The following is an 18,312-nucleotide window of genomic DNA, read 5'->3' on the forward strand; positions in this document are numbered from 1 at the left end:
GTGTAATAAACTAAATTTATTCACTGCTTGAAAAGGTGTTGCCCAGGCTGCAGATATTGATGACCTGCTCTCAGGATATCAGATTGGGGGATCTGGCTCCCGACACAATTGCTGATAAGTTGTTTGAAGAAGTTGCGGCACTCGTGTGAGCGCTGCATCCTCTTCAGTGTTTACCAGCACACCATCTACATTGTACCTGTGGTACAATGTAAATATCGCTTCCTCTCACAGAAACAGATAAAAAACATTCTGCACAATATGATAAATGAGTATGCGGATGTACATGGCAACATTTATAAAGGAAAAATCAAGGAAAACAATACACTCATACAATAGATGCAAACATTATATATGGACTAAGCCCTCAATAAAATCTGAGACTCTCAGACAATATATTGGATCAAAACACATCGGTGCCCGCCTGCCCGCGCCGAGGTGGTCTCAGTCAGGCAGGTTCTACTCTAAACCTAGCTATGCAATTGGGCATCTACATTCAGGAGAGCAGTACCCTGCACATAATGTGTGCTGCTCCTAGTCACCTCCGTGTGCATCAAGCAACCAATGAGAGGAAGCGCATGCACAGCTATATGTACCACCTAATAAAGGTCACCTGTTAGATAGGTGGGGCAAAAGTGCACAAGAATACTACTCCCTGTATAAATTAGAAGCGCATTCACACTCAAAGGTGCCACTCCCTCAGGTTTATACTACAAACTAAGGCCGAATGCACACGGCCGTTGTTCACGGCCGTGAGCGGTCCGTGGAACCACGGGCTGGATTCCTGCTGAGAGCAGGAGCGCACGGCGTCATTGGTTGCTATGACGCCGTGCGCTCCCTGCTGCCGCCACAGTACAGTAATACACTGGTATGATCTATACCAGTGTATTACTGTACTGTGGCGGCAGCAGGGAGCGCACGGTGTCATAGCAAGCAATGACGCCGTGCGCTCCTGCTCTCAGCAGGAATCCAGGCCGCGGCACCACGGACCGCTCACGGCCGTGAACAACGGCCGTGTGCATTCGGCCTAAGCAAAAATCACAATAAAAAACAAAGATAAAAAAAGATAAAAACATCCTGCACAATATGATAAATATGCGGATGTCCATGGCTACATTTATGAAAAATAAATCACAGAAAACAACAGATAATAATGCACGAACAACAACAGATGTAAGCATTATATATGGACTAAGCCTTCACTCTGATATGAGGCTGGGTTCACACTTAAGCGTTTTACAGCGCGTTCAAACGCGCTGTAAAACGCTCAACACATGAAAACCAATGCTTCCTTATGGCCCTGGTTCTCACTTGAGCGTTTTACAGCGCATTTGAACGCGCTGAAAAACGCCCTACGCTCAAACAAGTTCTTGAGCTTCTTTGGGGCGTTTTGACGCGCGTTTGTGGCCATAGGACACTGCAGTCAATCACACAAACGCCCGTCAAACGCGCGTTTACTATTGCAAAAAACGCGCATAAAAACGCGCGACAAAAACGCGCGTTAAACGCGCATATCAAATACGCTCAGGTCTGAACCCAGCCTGAGAGTGACTCTCAGCCAATATATTTTGATCAAAACACATCTGTGCCCGCCTACCCGCGCCGAGGTGGTCTCAGCCTTTGGGCATCTACATTCAGGAGAGCAGACCCTGCACATATAGTGTGCTGCTCCTAGTTACCTCTGTGTGCATGAAGCAACCAATGAAAGGAGGAACACACACAGATGTACTACCTTAATCAAGGTCGCCTATTAGATAGGTAGGGAAAAACTCCACGTCAATGCTACTCCCAGGATAGAAGCGCATTTACACCTGAAGGTGCCACTCCTTTAAGACAAATTAAAAAAATCACAGAAAAAAGATACAAAACATCCTGCACGATATGATAGTCAATATGCGGATGTGCATGGCTACATTTATAAAGTCACAGAAAATAATGCACTATAGCAATAGATGCAAACACAACATATGGACTAAGCCCTCACTCTAATGATAAAATCTGAGACTCTCAGCCAATATATTTTAATCAAAACACATCATTGCCCACCTAGGTGGTCTCAGTCAAGCAGGTCCTACTCTAAATCTACCTATGCTGTTGGGCAGATAATAGGAATGCATTCACACTTGAATTCACACTTGAATCCCATTAACTTAAAAATGGGCCGAACAGCTGTAATTACACCGCATAACTGCTATACAGTAGCTGATGTACTAGTAAACACTGAAGAGGGTGCAGCGATGCAGCCCCTTCAAATAGCTGATCAGCTGGGGTTGGTGGGAATCAGAACCCCACCAGTCTAATATCGATGACCTATCCTAGGATAGTTTATCAATATGTGCAGGGCCATCTTTAATATCTATTGGACCCTGGGCAAGAATTTACTTGGGCCCCCTGGATCCCGCCTTCCCACACCCTAGCATGCAATCATGCCCTCCACCACAACACACACACACAACAAAAAAAATCCACACACCTCAGAGTAGTAAACTTTAATTATGATGAGTGGCCACTAGAGGTGTTCCTTGGCAGTAATGTAAATACTGACTTTTTTTCTGAAAATGCAGTGTTTACATTAAAAAGCTTGCAGAGACATGCTATAGACACCAGAACTACAACGTTAAGCTGTTGTGGTTCTGGTGACTATAGTGTCCCTTAATATAGAGGAAAAAAAAGAATTAGCACAAAAGTATCAAATAAAATGGCTGTATCATTATTCTAAAAATTAAAAAAGCACAACTTCTAACACAAATATATAGGGCCAGATTTATCATTAGCTCAAGTCAGAATAATGGAGTGAAAAAGTCGCAAGTTTTTGAGCAATCGCTAAAACTGCGCAAAATTTTTTGACTTTTTTCTGCTCTGCACTGTGCTCGCCAGTTTTCTGAAAGTGGTCGTGTTTTCTTATGTAAATGAATCTCTAGACAGATTTACTATTGCGACTATTTAAAAAGTCACAAAAAAGTCGCAAAAAAATGCGCAATTTCACTCCAGTGAGGACCATGCTTATCTTATGAGACTTTTTAATAGAACATGCGACTTTTTCGCAAAGATGTGAGACTTTTGTAAAGCCGCTTACTGACGGATAAACTGCTACCGTCAAACCACATTTATTACAGTCTTAAAGGGCCGATCATAAATCTGACTTGGCTAAAACTGACTTTAGCCATATGTGAAAGTGGAGTGAGTGTCAGAGTAATGATAAATCTGGCCCATAGTATTTTGCCGATTACTTTTTTTTTTACAATGTGCAGATAGTACTGTACTACTAACCCCTCCATCCACCCCTACATACAGGGTAATACAGCGCCCCATAACTCTTACATCCAGTGACATCTCTTTGATGTAGATGTTCTCTTTCCTCATCTTCTCCTTTCAGACCTTCAGACATTTTTCAGACATTTCTCGTCTCTGCAGTTTGACAAACAAAATCTTAGTTTACTACTTTTCCATCATCCTCCCATCTTCTGGACAAATGATCCTACCATCCCCAATACTGTTCTGCTGTGCTCCCCAATACTATACTGCAGAAACAGATAAACCCCCTGATAATAGTAGTACCATGCAGATGATACCATGCAATAGTAGTACCACACAGTGCCCTAAAATAACTGCACCCAGCAAATAGTGCCCCTGACACTAATAGTGTAAACATAATGTCCCCCAAAACTAATTGTGGTAAGCTGATACTGTGCCAAGGTGCCCCCACAGTAAAAAGGCTCCCAAAAGTCCCACCAATAGGAATAATTCTCTGCTAGAGCACACATGGTAGTAATAGTGCTCCTACAGTGCCCCCAACATGTCCCCACTGTGCCCCAGAAGTAATTATGCTCCCATAGTACATACTAGTAATCATGTTCCCCAAAGACCACCAGTAGTAATAAAGCCCATAATAAAGACCCCAGTAGTAATAATTCTCCTTATAATGTGCCAGTGCAAAAAATAACCCCTTTAATGCCCCCAGTTGAGCTAATGTCCCCATAGTGCCCCAATAATGTGTCAGTATAAAATACCCCTATATAGTGCCCCCAGTAAATGCCCCCATAGTGCTCCTCTCCCCCTTCTTCCTAGTGCCCCCCATAACGTACCAGTATAAAATACCCCTTCTTAGTGCCCCCCATAGATGAGCCCATAGTACTCCTCTCTCCCCTTCCCCATAGTACCCACCATAATGTGCCCCAGTATAAAATGCCCCTATACAGAGCCCCCCATATAAAATACCCCTTCTATGTGGCCTCAGTAGATGCCCCCATAGTGCCCCCAATAATGTGCCAGTAAGAAGTGCCCCCATAGTGCCACCCAATAATGTGCCAGTAAAAAGTGCCACCAATAATGTGCCAGTAAAAAGTGCCCCCCATAGATGCCCCCACAGTGCCCCCCAATAATGTGCCAGTAAGATGTGCCCCCATAGATGCCCCCCAATAATGTGCCAGTAACAAGTGTCCCCATAGATGCCCCCCAATCATGTGCCAGTAACAAGTACCTCCATAGATGCCCCCCAATAATAATCTGCCAGTAACAAGTGTCCCCATAGATGCCCCCCAATCATGTGCCAGTAACAAGTACCTCAATAGATGCCCCCAATCATGTGCCAGTAACAAGTACCCCCATAGATGCCCCCCAATCATGTGCCAGTAACAAATATCCCCATAGATGCCCCCCAATCATGTGCCAGTAAGTAATACCATATAAAAAAAATAAACACTTATACTTACCTCCATCAGGCTGGCAGCGATGTAATGCAGGCCTCTTCCGGCCTGTGTCTCACGCTGTACGGGTCAGGCGGTGCGATGACATAATCGCGCCGCCTGCACCGGCCTCTGATAGGCTGTAGGCACTAGGTCTGCAGTCTATCAGAGGAACGGGGAAGGGAGATGCCTCTCCCTACCCTGCCCCACCACAGCACATCTATCTGTATCGCTGTCCTGAGGACGGCGATACAGGTGACTATGGAGATGAGCGCTTCCACAATGGAAGAGCTAATCTTCCTGTGCCCTGCCCCCGCCCCCCACTTGTCACCATCGCCTCACTTTTCCTAATTGGCGGTGCGGCCCTGCTAGCGCCCCCTGGAATTTTGCGCCCGGGGCAACGCCCCCATCACCCCCCATGCTACGCAACTGGCCAGTGGGGCTTAAGAGGCAGCTGCCTTGGGCCCCCAGGAGCAACTAGGCCCAGGCAGCTGCCCCTTTTGCCCCCCGTTAAAGATGGCCCTGAATATCTGTAGCCTGGACATCCCCTTTAATAACTACAGTATTCTATCCTATTTCCTTAATCACCTGGTGGGTTTTCATGACAACTGATTCAGCAGCAGCTATGATACTATTTCCTTCAACTTTTTACATTAGCTGCATTACAGCATGCCACGTGAGAAATTTACCCGTGTAAGTGCTTTTGCCAACTTGGCAGACAAGTTTGACTTAGCTTGAAGTTAAATCCTTTATTAATATATAGTATGGAGCTATTTGTAACTTGGCAAACATTAGTCATTGTGCTTGGATAAGGCCTCTTTCACACGAGCGTGACGGATTAGGTCCGGATGCGTTCAGTGAAACTCGTACCATTTTGCAAGCAAGTTCAGTCAGTTTTGTCTGCAATTGCGTTTAGTTGTTCAGTTTTTTCTGCGCGAGTGCAATGCGTTTTGATGCGTTTTTTACACGCGTGATAAAAAACTGAAGGTTTACAAACAACATCTCCTAGCAATCATCAGTGATAAATGCATTGCATCCGCACTTGCTTCCGGATGCAATGCGTTTTTCACTGAAGCCCTATTCACTTCTATGGGGCCAGGGCTTCATGAAAAACGCAGAATATAGAACATGCTGAGTTTTTCACGCAACGCAGAATGATGTGTGACAAAAAACGCTCATGTACACAGACCCATTGAAATGAATGGGTCAGGATTCAGTGCGGGTGCCATGCGTTCACCTCACGCATTGCACCCACGCGGAAAACTCGCTCGTGTAAAAGGGGCCTTATACCTAGCTTGTTGAGTTCTCAGAAGTTAAGAAACTAAACAATGTATAGCATTTCTTCAGATTTCTGCACTGTAGATACATTCTAAATGAAAAGCTTTTTAAATCATTAGATGTGGTACTGTATAACAATCAGTGACTGGTCAAGAGCAAAAGCCAGACACCCTTTCTATCCAAGTTCTTCGCTTCCAAATTTGCTTATGAGCTAGTCACATGTTTACAACTTATCCTGGGATGGCCTTTGTTAGCAGGACACACCCAGCTACTGCACAGGGACACTTCCATCAAACCATAGCTAAGTGAATCTAAAGAATCTAAAAATGATATATACTGTATATAGTATATATATATATATATATATATATATATATACACAGTATATATATATATATATATATATATATATATATATATATATATATATATAGAGTATATAATTATAGCTTGATTTTATATCCAAGACATAGTCCTCTCACCCAGCTAAGCCAGTTCTCTCTGCTCTGCACTGATGAGGGCCAATCGCCCACGAACTTCTGTCTGCAGATAAGAAACTGGAGGCAACAGAGGCACAGCTTTCTTTTATTTCTTTTTAAAGGCAGCTAATTAGAAATGAGTGAATCGAAGTTGACGAAGTGGAATTCGTTCCGAATTTCAGGAAAAATTTGATTTGCACCGAATCCGAATTTCCTCACGCTTAGTGGTAGCAGATCACATTTTTTCCTAAAATGGCTGCTCCATGTTTTTGGAGCAAAGAACTCTGGGAACGAGGGATCACCCATAATGCCATGAATGCAGCCAATCAGCAGCCAGCCAGCCCTGTGATGTCACAGCCCTATAAATAGCCTCAGCCATCTTGGATTCTGCCATTTTTCAGTGTACTTAGTGCAGGGAGAGATGTCAGCAGGCGCTATGGACAGTGCTAGGAAAGACTTTTATTTTGCTGTATAGAAGTTCAGTGAAAGGATAGGGATGAATCATTTCACAGTATTGAAGCAGAACAGGGTTCAGTAGGGGAGGTTACAGCCTGGGTAATAGGAACAATCCTATTACACCTTGGTGCACTGATTTGGGATCCAAATTGCCATTATACAGCTCTGTCATTCCAGCAAACCATTCTTGTTATTGGGGTGCAAGTGCTGTGTGATACAGACATTAACAGGGTTTATTACAAGAAAATATTTCTACGTCTTATTTGCCCTTGTGTTGTGCAATTATATGTTCTAAAGCATTTTTTTGGCGTGTATTAGTGGGAAAAAAGGGCTTATTAGCCGTTGTGTGGTGAAGTGCGAAAATTACAGCCCTTTTTGGCCTTTATTAGTGGCAAAAAAAGTATTATTTACTGTTCAGCAGTGCAGTTATATGTTCTAAAGCCCGTTTTGGTGCGTATTAGTGGCCAAAAAATATATATTATTTGCCGTTCAGCGGTGCAGTTATATGTTCTAAAGCCTTTTGTAGCATGTATAAGTGGGAAAAAATATATATTATTTGCCGTTGAGCAGTGTAGTTATATGTTCTAAAGCCCTTTTTGGTGTGTATTAGTGGGAAAAAAAATTATATATATTATTTGCAGTTCAGCAGTGCAGTTATATGTTCTAAAGCCTTTTTTAGCGTGTATAAGTGGGAAAAAAAATATTATTTGCCGTTCAGTGGTGCAGTTATATGTTCTAAAGCCTTTTGTGGCGTGTATTAGTGCAAAAAAATATACTGTATATTATTTGCAGTTCAGCAGTGCAGTTATATGTTTTAAAACCTTTTGTAGCGTGTATAAGTGTAAACAAATATATATTATTTGCCGTTCTGCGGTGCAGTTATATGTTCTGAAGTCCTTTTTGGAGTGTATTAGTGGCAAAATATATATATATTATTTGCAGATCAGCAGTGCAGTTATATGTTCTAAAGCCTTTTTTAGCTTTGTATAAGTAGAAAAAAATATATATTATTTGCCGTTTAGGGGTGTAGTTATATGTTCTAAAGCCATTTTTGGCGTGTATTAGTGGCAAAAATATATACATTATTTGCCTTCAGTGGTGCAGTTAATATGTTCTAAAGCCTTTTGTGGCATGTATTAGTGCAAAAGTACACAAAAAATGCTGCTCCCCAGATAATAGGAATGCATTCACACTTGAATTCACAGTTGAATTCCATTATCTTAAAAATGGTCCAAACAGCTGAAATTAAACCGCATGACTGCTATACAGTAGCTGATGTACTAGTAAACACTGAAGAGGGTGCAGCGATGTAGCCCCTTCAAATAGCTGATCAGCTGGGGTTGGTGGGAATTAGACCCCCACCAGTCCAATATCGATGACCTATACTAGGATAGTTTATCAATATCTGTAGCCTGGACATCCCCTTTAATAACTACAGTATTCTATCCACTTTTATTTCCTGAATCACCTGGTGGGTTTTCATGGCAACTGATACAGCATCAGCTATGATACTATTTCCTTCAACTTTCTAAATAAGTTGCATTATAGCATGCCACGTAAGAAATGTACCCGTGTAAGTGCCTTTGCCAACTTGGCAGACAGAAGTTTGACTTAGCTTGAATTTAAATCCTTTTTTTTAATACAGATGTAGTAGAGTTAACACACATGCTTTATGAGATTTGTTATCTAAACTAAATGCATTAAGCAAACACGTTCAATTGCTTTTCAATGGCTTTTGTTTCAAGAAAACTCAATGAGTTAAGAAATTTAAGTTAAGAGTTTGTGAGTTAACCCTGCTACATCCGTATACTGTATGGTATGGAGCTATTTTTAACTTGGCAAACATTAGTCATTGTGCTTGGATAATACCTCGCTTGTAGGGATGAGCGGACCAGTGGATGTTCGGGTTTACCGGCTTTGGCCGAACTTCGGGTCAAAGTTCGGGTTCGGGACACGAGCTCAAACCCTTAACCGAACCCCATTGAAATCAATGGGGACCCGAACTTTGGTGCACTAAAATGGCTGTAAAATAGTCTTAGTAAGGGCCAGAGGGCTGCAAAAGGAAGCAAAACGGGGGTAAGAGCAGGACAATTGTCCTGCAAACAAATGCGGATAGGGAAATTACTTAAAATAACATAGAATAGAAAAAAAAAAATAATAATAATCTTGAACTAGGAGGCAGAGATCAAAGTGGAGTAGGATGTTGAGGCGGCGGAGGAGGAGATAGTGTCACGGATGGTGTTGCAGAAAACTAGAAGTCACAAATAAAGATCCGACTGACTTGATCCCAAACTAAGGAACATATGGGTGAGCCCTATAAAAGCCCTAGAGCTCTCCCTGACTGCTCAGCTCATGCAAAGATCTCTATGATAGAAAATTGCATGTCCACGTACCCAGACTGAGTGACACCTGAAAACCCTATTATAGTGAGGGGACACGACCACCGGCTCCCTGCACTTAATACGGAGGGAGTCAGGGTCACCTAGAATCAAGCCAACAGGAAAACACAAATAAAGGAATAGACTTATCTGAGGAACCAGCAGTTGCAGCAACTAGCAGTGAGCACAATCCAGGAAGTAGTATAAACCGCAAAGTGAGGCAGTATGGGAGGGGATATAAAGGGAGGCAATCACTGCTAATAGATTACAGCTGGGAGAGGGAGAAGAGATGTCAAAGCGAAACCAAAACAAAAGAACATCATGCAGGAGGTACTGAAGAACGTCTATCAGAGCTTCTCAGAGATCTTGCGGTGACAGGTGCCATTTTTTTTTTTCCTTTTCTTTCTTTATTTTTTATAAATTTGGGAAGGCCCCAAAACATTGGGAAATAGAATAGAGAACGCAAAGATAAAGTGAGCTGGAGTATAACACTGCTTGGTGCGGCCAGTATACTTGTCCGTACCTTGTGCTGAGTAGACATGTCCTGTGAGCTTGTCCACGTTGGCTGTGGACAGGAAGCTGCGCTTGTCTGTGATCAGCCCCCCTGACGTGCTAAACACACATTCGGCCAGCACCTCCAAGGCGTAAAGGGCAAGCTCATGCCATGTTCCCAATTTGGAGACCCAGAAGTTGAATGGGGCAGACCCATCAGTCAGTACGTGTAGGCGTGTGCACACATACTGTTCCACCATGTTGCTGAAATGCTGCTTCCTGCTAAGACGTTCCGTATCAGCTGGTGGTGCTGGTTGGTGTGGCATGCTGTCAAAGCTTTTCCAAATTTCGGCCATGCTAACCCTCCTTTCTGAGGTGCTGGTGGTGCCCCAGCTGTGTTGGCGACTGCTTTTTCCTCCTCTGCATTCGCCTTGCGCTTTCACTGAGCCCCCGCTGTCAGGTGGGAATGCCATCAGCAGCAAGTCTACCAGCGTACGCTTGTACTCGTGCATCTTCCGATCAAGCTCCAGTGACGGAATTAAGGACAACACGTTGTCCTTGTAGCGGGAATCCAGCAGTGTGGCCACCCAGTAATCGGCACTGGTTAGAATGGGAGCAACTGTCCTCGGTGAACAGTTCTAAGTATTTGCTAAGAAGCATTTAAACTAGGAAAGGGGGGCAAAAGAGTGATAATCCAGCAGTCCGACTGCCCCCCGGAACAATACCAGAAGAGGCCAGTAGCACAAAGGTTAAGAAATGACAAGCTCAGAGTCTTGTCTACAAATGCTCGCAGTCTAGGGAAAAGATCAATGAGCTTGAGGCTATAATGGCATCTGAGAATATAGATGTAGTGGCTGTTACTGAGACGTGGTTCAAGGGGAGTAATGACTGGGATATATCAATACCAGGGTTCTCTCTATACAGGAAAGACAGAGAAGGCAAGAAGGGGGGAGGGGTGGCCCTGTATGTGAAACATAGCATAAAATCTAATTTGATACAGCAAGAACAATTTAGAGTCAGTTTGGGTTACCTTGCAGCTTGATAATCATAAGGTAACTCGTGTAGGTGTGATATATAGACCACCTAGCCAAGTCAAAGAATTAGATGATCTACTAGTTGAGGAAATAGCTAAAATGACATTGAAGGGGGAAGTTATCATTATGGGAGACTTCAATCTTCCAGATGTAAACTGGAAAACCAAAATAGCTAGTTCTGCCAAGAGTGCAGATATTCTAAATTCCCTACTGGGATTATCTCTACAGCAAGTAGTGGAGGAGCCAACCCGGAAGGAGGCCATTTTAGATTTAGTATTCACAAATGGGAATTTGGTATATGATATTACTGTAGGGGAAAGCTTGGGATCTAGTGATCACCAGTCAGTGTGGTTTACTATAAGTACAGTGACTGAGTCACACCACACAAAAACAAAAGTTTTAGATTTTAGAAAAACTGACTTTTCTAAAATTAGATTAGTGGTATACGAGTCCCTATCAGACTGGAACAGTTTAATTGGAGTCCAGGAGAAATGGGACTACTTAAAAGTGGCACTATTGAAGGCAACAGAAGATTGCATTAGGCTTGTCAGTAAAAGCAAAAAAAGGAAGAGACCACTGTGGTACTCAGCAGAAGTGGCCAAAATCATTAAAAACAAAAAGATAGCATTTAGGAATTATAAAAAAAAACAAACGAGGATGACAGACAAATTTATAAGATTAGGCAGAGAGAGGCCAAACAAGTTATAAGAGCTTCTAAAGCACAAGCAGAAGAGAAATTAGCTCAGTCAGGAAAAAAAGACGATAAGGCATTCTTCAGATACATAAATGAAAAAAGGAAACTAAAACAAGGAATTACCAAATTAAAAACTAAAGAAGGAAGGTATATGGAAGAAAATAAAGAACTAGCTGACTGCCTCAATGAATACTTCTGTTCAGTTTTTACAAAGGAAAATGAAGGAGAAGGCCCTCAGTTGGGAAAGAAGACTAATGAATCTTTTGACGCATGTGTCTTTACAGAGGAAGAGGTTCTAAGTCAACTGTCTAAAATTAATACAAATAAGTCACAGGGGCCTGATGGGATACACCCAAAGCTATTAAAAGAGCTCAGCGGTGAACTAGCAAAACCATTAACAGATTTATTTAACCAATCACTGGCAACAGGAGTCGTCCCAGAAGATTGGAAATTAGCAAATGTTGTGCCCATTCACAAGAAAGGTAGTAGGGAGGAATCGGGCAACTATAGGCCAGTAAGCCTGACATCAATAGTGGGGAAATTAATGGAAACCATACTTAAGGAGAGGATTGTGGACCATCTAAAATCCCATGGATTGAAAGATGAAAAACAGCATGGGTTTACTTCAGGGAGATCATGTCAAACTAATCTTATTGATTTTTTTGATTGGGTGACTAAAATAATAGATGGAGGAGGTGCAGTAGACATCGCTTATCTAGACTTTAGTAAGGCTTTTGATACTGTCCCACATAGAAGGCTTATCAATAAAGTGCAGTCATTGGGCTTGGACTCCCATATTGTTAAATGGATTAGGCAGTGGCTGAGGGACAGGCAACAGAGGGTTGTAGTCAATGGAGTATATTCAGACCAAGGTCTTGTTACCAGTGGGGTACCTCAGGGATCTGTTCTGGGACCCATATTGTTTAATATCTTTATCAGCGAAATTGCAGAAGGCCTCAATGGTAAGGTGTGTCTTTTTGCTGATGACACAAAGATTTGTAACAGGGTTGATGTTCCTGGAGGAATACACCAAATGGAAAAGGACTTAGGAAAACTAGAGGAATGGTCAAAAATCTGGCAACTAAAATTTAATGTTGATAAGTGCAAGATAATGCACCTGGGACGTAAAAACCCAAGAGCAGAATATAAAATCAATGATACAGTCCTAACCTCAGTATCTGAGGAAAGGGATTTAGGGATCATGATTTCAGAAGACTTAAAGGTAGGCAGACAATGTCACAGAGCAGCAGGAAATGCTAGCAGAATGCTTGGGTGTATAGCAAGAGGAATTACCAGTAGAAAGAGGGAGGTGCTCATGCCGCTCTACAGAGCACTAGTGAGACCTCATTTGGAGTATTGTTGTCACGACTGTGACTGATCCAGACAGGTCTGGGAGGAGAAGGTCGCAGCGACTTGCTACTCGCGATAGCTTGTGAGTTTGCTCCGTGGTTCAGGGTATGTCATCTGGGTTTTGCCTTGTGAAACTTTTTGTCCTGACTGGGAGTTTGTAGGCATCCTCCTCAGGTGAGTCCTGTCTGCCACTCCCAGCTACTATATTAGTTTCACTTTCACTTTCAGTCATTGCCAGATATAGTCCTTACTACCAGTGCTACTCTGACCTTGGAAGGAGATCGTTTGATGGTGTTGCTGTGGAGCTCTTGTCCGGCATGGACTGTCGTGTTTGGGATTGCCTTCTCTGCTCGTGACTGGATAAGTCTATCACTGCCATAGATTGTTTGTTGCTGTCTTCCCCTGTTGTTTTCCTAGACGTGAGTGATGGTGACTAGCGCTCCCATCGGCCTTTCCTCAGTCCAGTCTAGTTAGGGCGACTGAGGGTTTTAGGTATCCTGCTCGCCGCACGGGTTCACACCCCGTCTAGGGTATCAGGGCAGACAGGTGCCAGCTGAGGGTTAGTCAGGGGTGGCCATTCTATTTCCCATCCATAGATAAGGGTCCCCCTTCCCCTCTGTCTGGTGCGACACGACCGCTGCTGGGATAGCGGTCGTGACAATTGTGCTCAGTACTGGAGACCATATCTCCAGAAGGATATTGATACTTTGGAGAGAGTTCAGAGAAGAGCTACTAAACTGGTACATGGATTGCAGGATAAAACTTACCAGGAAAGATTAAAGGACCTTAACATGTATAGCTTGGAAGAAAGACGAGACAGAGGGGATATGATAGAAACTTTTAAATACATAAAGGGAATCAACAAGGTAAAAGAGGAAAGAATATTTAAAAGAAGAAAAACTGCTACAAGAGGACATAGTTTTAAATTAGAGGGGCAAAGGTTTAAAAGTAATATCAGGAAGTATTACTTTACTGAGAGAGTAGTGGATGCATGGAATAGCCTTCCTGCAGAAGTGGCAGCTGCAAATACAGTGGAGGAGTTTAAGCATGCATGGGATAGGCATAAGGCCATCCTTCATATAAGATAGGGCCAGGGGCTATCCATAGAATTTAGTATATTGGGCAGACTAGATTGGCCAAATGGTTCTTATCTGCCGACACATTCTATGTTTCTATGTAACTCGGCAGTCTTTGCGCAGGCACTGCAGCATGTAGTCGCTCATGTATGCCTGGCTGCCCAAAGGCAATGACAAGCTGTACTCTGTGGGAGGCGTATCATATGTGTCCTCTGTATCCGCCCAGCCACGCTGCAGTGATGCCAATGAGCTGCTTTGGGTGCCACCCTGCTTTGAACAAGGTTCCTCCTCATTATCATCCTCCTCCTGCTCCTCATCCTCCAGAACTGTGTCCTGGCTGGACTGCTGTGTACCTGGCCTCTGTTGGTGCAGGAACCCACACTCCAAGCCACTTTTGAATGACTAGCCTGATAACCGTGGAAATGATCCCTATTCCTCCTCTTCCTCTCTGCCTCCTCTTCCTCCTGTGCCACATCTTCTTCCATCATCCCCCAAAGTGTTTTTTTCAAGGAGACATAGAAGTGGGATAGTAATGCTGAGGATGGCGTCCCTCGGCACTGAGACAAAGAATCGGCATATAGCAGTGACAAGGTGGAAAAAAAGGGGACGTGACCCACCACGGGTAAAGCACCGTTGTCAATGATAACGTGAGGAAATGAGCGCCAATCTCAAGGGTGTCAGATAGAATAGCAGGTTAAGTTAGAATTCTATGAGTTGCACCACCCACAATCATGCGTAAGTCGCGTGTGGAGTGAAACAATGTATTATATATAAAATTTAATAAATTTAAACATAATAAAACAATAAAATAAAATGAATAATAATCCACTCACTTCGCTGGGGGGTCGTCACCAGAATAAACTCAAGACACCTGGGGTAAGTCACTCCCCCGGCCGGGATCGCGTGTAAAATGGTAGAGGTCGATATCAGCGCGCTGGATGTGCAGCCCAGGTGTAAAACAGAGGAATACAGAGTGTAAACTACAGCCTCACCGCTCACTCTGAGGAATTTTAATCTTAAATTTAGAGTGATAACTTTTTAAATAGAATCAATAAAGGCATATGTTTTATGTAATAAAAATAAAAGATTGTCAGTAGGTGATCCAAGTCACGCTTTGGTCGCATGACCCCTGAAACTCTTGTTATATATTTAAATAGCGTGGCCACCTCCTGTAGGACCCATTTAGTCTGTTGCATGCAGGTGTAAGACAGCACACGGATCCAGAATTTCGTAATCGATCCCTTTAATGTTAAAATATGCGTCTCAACGCGTTTCAGGGGTCTCTATACCCCCTTCATCAGGAGAAAAGTACAGAATAGATACTAATACATAGGATTAAATACACACAGAAGCGCCAGCTTGGCTCCAAAAATAGTGGGCGAGTAACCGGAAGTGACATCATTTACCAATGGAACCCATCAGACAAAAACTTAAATAATATGTCAACATGTTGTAATGACTAAAAAACATCATGTCGACCTGGGCCGAAATCTCCCAGCAGCATAATTTTACTGAAGCGGTAACGCAGAAAGTGACTGGAAGTGACTTCCTCCGGATGGTGGAACGCATCCAACATAGTATGCGTTCCACAAGGTCCACATTCGGGCTGGCATCACCGGAAGTGACGTTGCCCGTAAGGGAGCTCGCTTCCGTGGAACGCATATAGCATAGCAACATGCGCTCCACTTGGTAAACATACTAAGTAGCGGGCGGGGTATTTCCTCGAAGGGAGAACCCATATAAAAGTAAGTAGGAGGGACTAACAATAGGCGGTATAAGTGCATATTTCAGAAGCACGAACAGTGGGACATATAATAAATAAATACATTAATGAACAATCCATAAATAAGTAGATAAATAAATAAAATACTGTTTGTCATCATCAGAGATGTGCTGCGGCGGTCCTCCCATGTCCACATCCTGAAAAATAAGTGGTTGGGCATCAGTGCACTCAATCTCTTCCACTTCTGCGGTAGGGCTAGGTGGATGGCCCATGGAAACCCTGCCAGCAGAGTCATCAAAAAGCATAAGAGACTGCTGCATAACTTTGGGTTCAAACTGCTTGGCTGATTTGCAAAGGGGTGAGGTGAAAGCCAGATGCCCATGGGCTGCAGGTGCCAACTCTGCGGTTACAGCAGAGGACCGGGTGGGAGACAATGTGAAGAAACTGGAGGCACTGTCAGCCACCCAATATACTACCGCCTTTACTTGTTCTGGCCTCACCATTCGTACACCGGTATTCGGGCCTACAAAATAACACTGAACGTTCTGTCGCCTACGTGCACCTGAGGAAGGTGTTTAATTTGAGCGTGTAGCTGGCACAGATCGACCACATCCTCTCCCTGCATCAGGAACTCCACCAACCCCAGCAGCACCACGACCAGGGCCACGTGCCTTATTTGATGCTCTCCTCATTCTTTGAGGTCATGCACTGAACTAACCGACAGATTACCTTTCCTGTCACGTATGCAGTGCAGGTGTACCTCACACCAAAAATCGGTATATGTCACCCACCAAACTAAAAGACGGATTAACTATATTAATTTCTCTGTCACGGATGCAGTGCAGGTTTACCTCACACAAAAAATGGGTATATATCACCCAAAAAACTAACAGACGGATTAACTATATTAATTTCTCTGTCAAGTATGCAGTGCAAGTGTACCTAACATCAAAAATGGGTATATGTCACCTGCCGAACTAACAGATGGATTAACTATATTAATTTCCCTGTCACGGATGCAGTGGAGGTGTACCTTACACCCCAAAAGGGGTATATGTCACCCATATGTTCGGGTAACTCGCAAAGTTTGGTACGTACCCGAACATTGCAGTTCAGGTTCGCTTAACACTATTTAGAACATATAACTGCACCACTGAAGGAAAATAAGATTTTTTTTGCCACTAATACACGACAAAAAAGTCTTTAGAACATATAACTGCACCACTGAACGACAAATAATAATACTTTTTTTTTGCCACTAATACATGCCAAAAAGGGCTGTAATTTTCTCACTTCACCACACTACGGCTAATAAGCACTTTTCTTTCTCACTAATACGTGCCAAAAAAGGATTTAGAACATACAGTATAACTGCACCACTGAATGGCAAATAATATTTTTTTTTGCCACTAATACACGCCAAAAAGGGCTATAATTTTCTCACTTAACCACACAATGGCTAATAAGCCCTTTTTTTTCTACACTTATACATGCCAAAAAAGACTTTAGAACATATAACTAAATTCCCCTGCGTCTTATGGGACGAATACTAATGAAGCGCTTCCATTATGGAAGCGCTTCATTAGTACCGGAGGACCGGGAAGCGGTGAAGGCTCTGTAGTCACCGCTTCCTGGTCCTCGGCTCGGATTGCGATGGTGAGGAGCGGTGGCGTCCATGAGCAGGAGAAGTAAGTGAGGTTTTTTAATTTTATTTGCACTGGGGGCTGCTGGCTGACATATAGGGGTTAATATATGGGGCTGATGGCTGACATATAGGGGCTGATGGCTAACATATAGGGGCTGCTGGCTGACATATGGGGGCTGCTGGCTGACATATGGGGGCTGATATATGGGGCTAATGGCCGAATATATGGGGCTGATGGTTGAATATATGGGGCTGATGGCTGACATATAGGGGCTAATGGCTGACATATGGGGCTGATGGCTGACATGTAGGAGCTGACATATGGGAGTTGATAGATGGCTGAAGGATGGGGGGTTGATCTGAGGCATTGGGGGTCTGATCTGAGGTCTGATTGACATTGGGGGTCTGATTGGGGCTGTAAGCTTAGGTCTAATTAACTTTGGGGGTCTGATTGCTGGTCTGACATGAGGTGTAATGTGAAATATTTTTTTCTTCTTGTTCTCGTCTAAAACCTAGGTGCATCTTATGGGCCAGTGCGCCTTATAGGGCGAAAAATACGGTAATACTTTTTTTGCCACTAATACATGCCAAAAAAGGCTTTACATATAACTGCACCGCTGAACGGAAACGACTTTTTTTTGCCACTAATACACATCAAAAAGTGCTGTAATTTTCTCACTTCACCACACAATGGCAAATAATATGTATATTTTGTAAACAGGGATCTGCTGGCCAGAAACAGTATATCTGTACTTTGGTCAAATAATACAGCTCCAGGTGTTCATGGAAGTCTATAGGAAATATTGAACGCAGCACAAACAATCCTTTTTTGTTGTTTTTATCATCCTTGGGGTATGTTTTTGGGTCAATGGTATTTTTTAATCATAGCATGCTTTTAGCGGGCAGGGTCCACTCTGATGTTGGAACTCCTTACTGATAGTATTTGGGTTGCCCTTGGTGTTAACATTTTTGCTGAGGGTACTGGGCAGGAGATGTTGAGGTGGATGTTGTTGGAGTCAATAGCC

At 43.2% G+C, this 18,312-nt stretch overlaps 1 protein-coding gene across 1 annotated transcript in view; it reads left to right on the top strand.

Annotated features, from left to right (window-relative positions):
- The window catches only part of LOC120997965 (probable cation-transporting ATPase 13A4), a 216,057-nt gene that overhangs the window by 18,203 nt on the left and 179,542 nt on the right, over positions 1-18,312 (top strand). The gene's annotated exons all lie outside the window — the stretch shown is intronic.

This window comes from Bufo bufo, chromosome 4 (assembly GCF_905171765.1).
Source record: "Bufo bufo chromosome 4, aBufBuf1.1, whole genome shotgun sequence".
In the NCBI taxonomy this organism is placed as follows: Eukaryota; Metazoa; Chordata; class Amphibia; order Anura; family Bufonidae; genus Bufo; species Bufo bufo.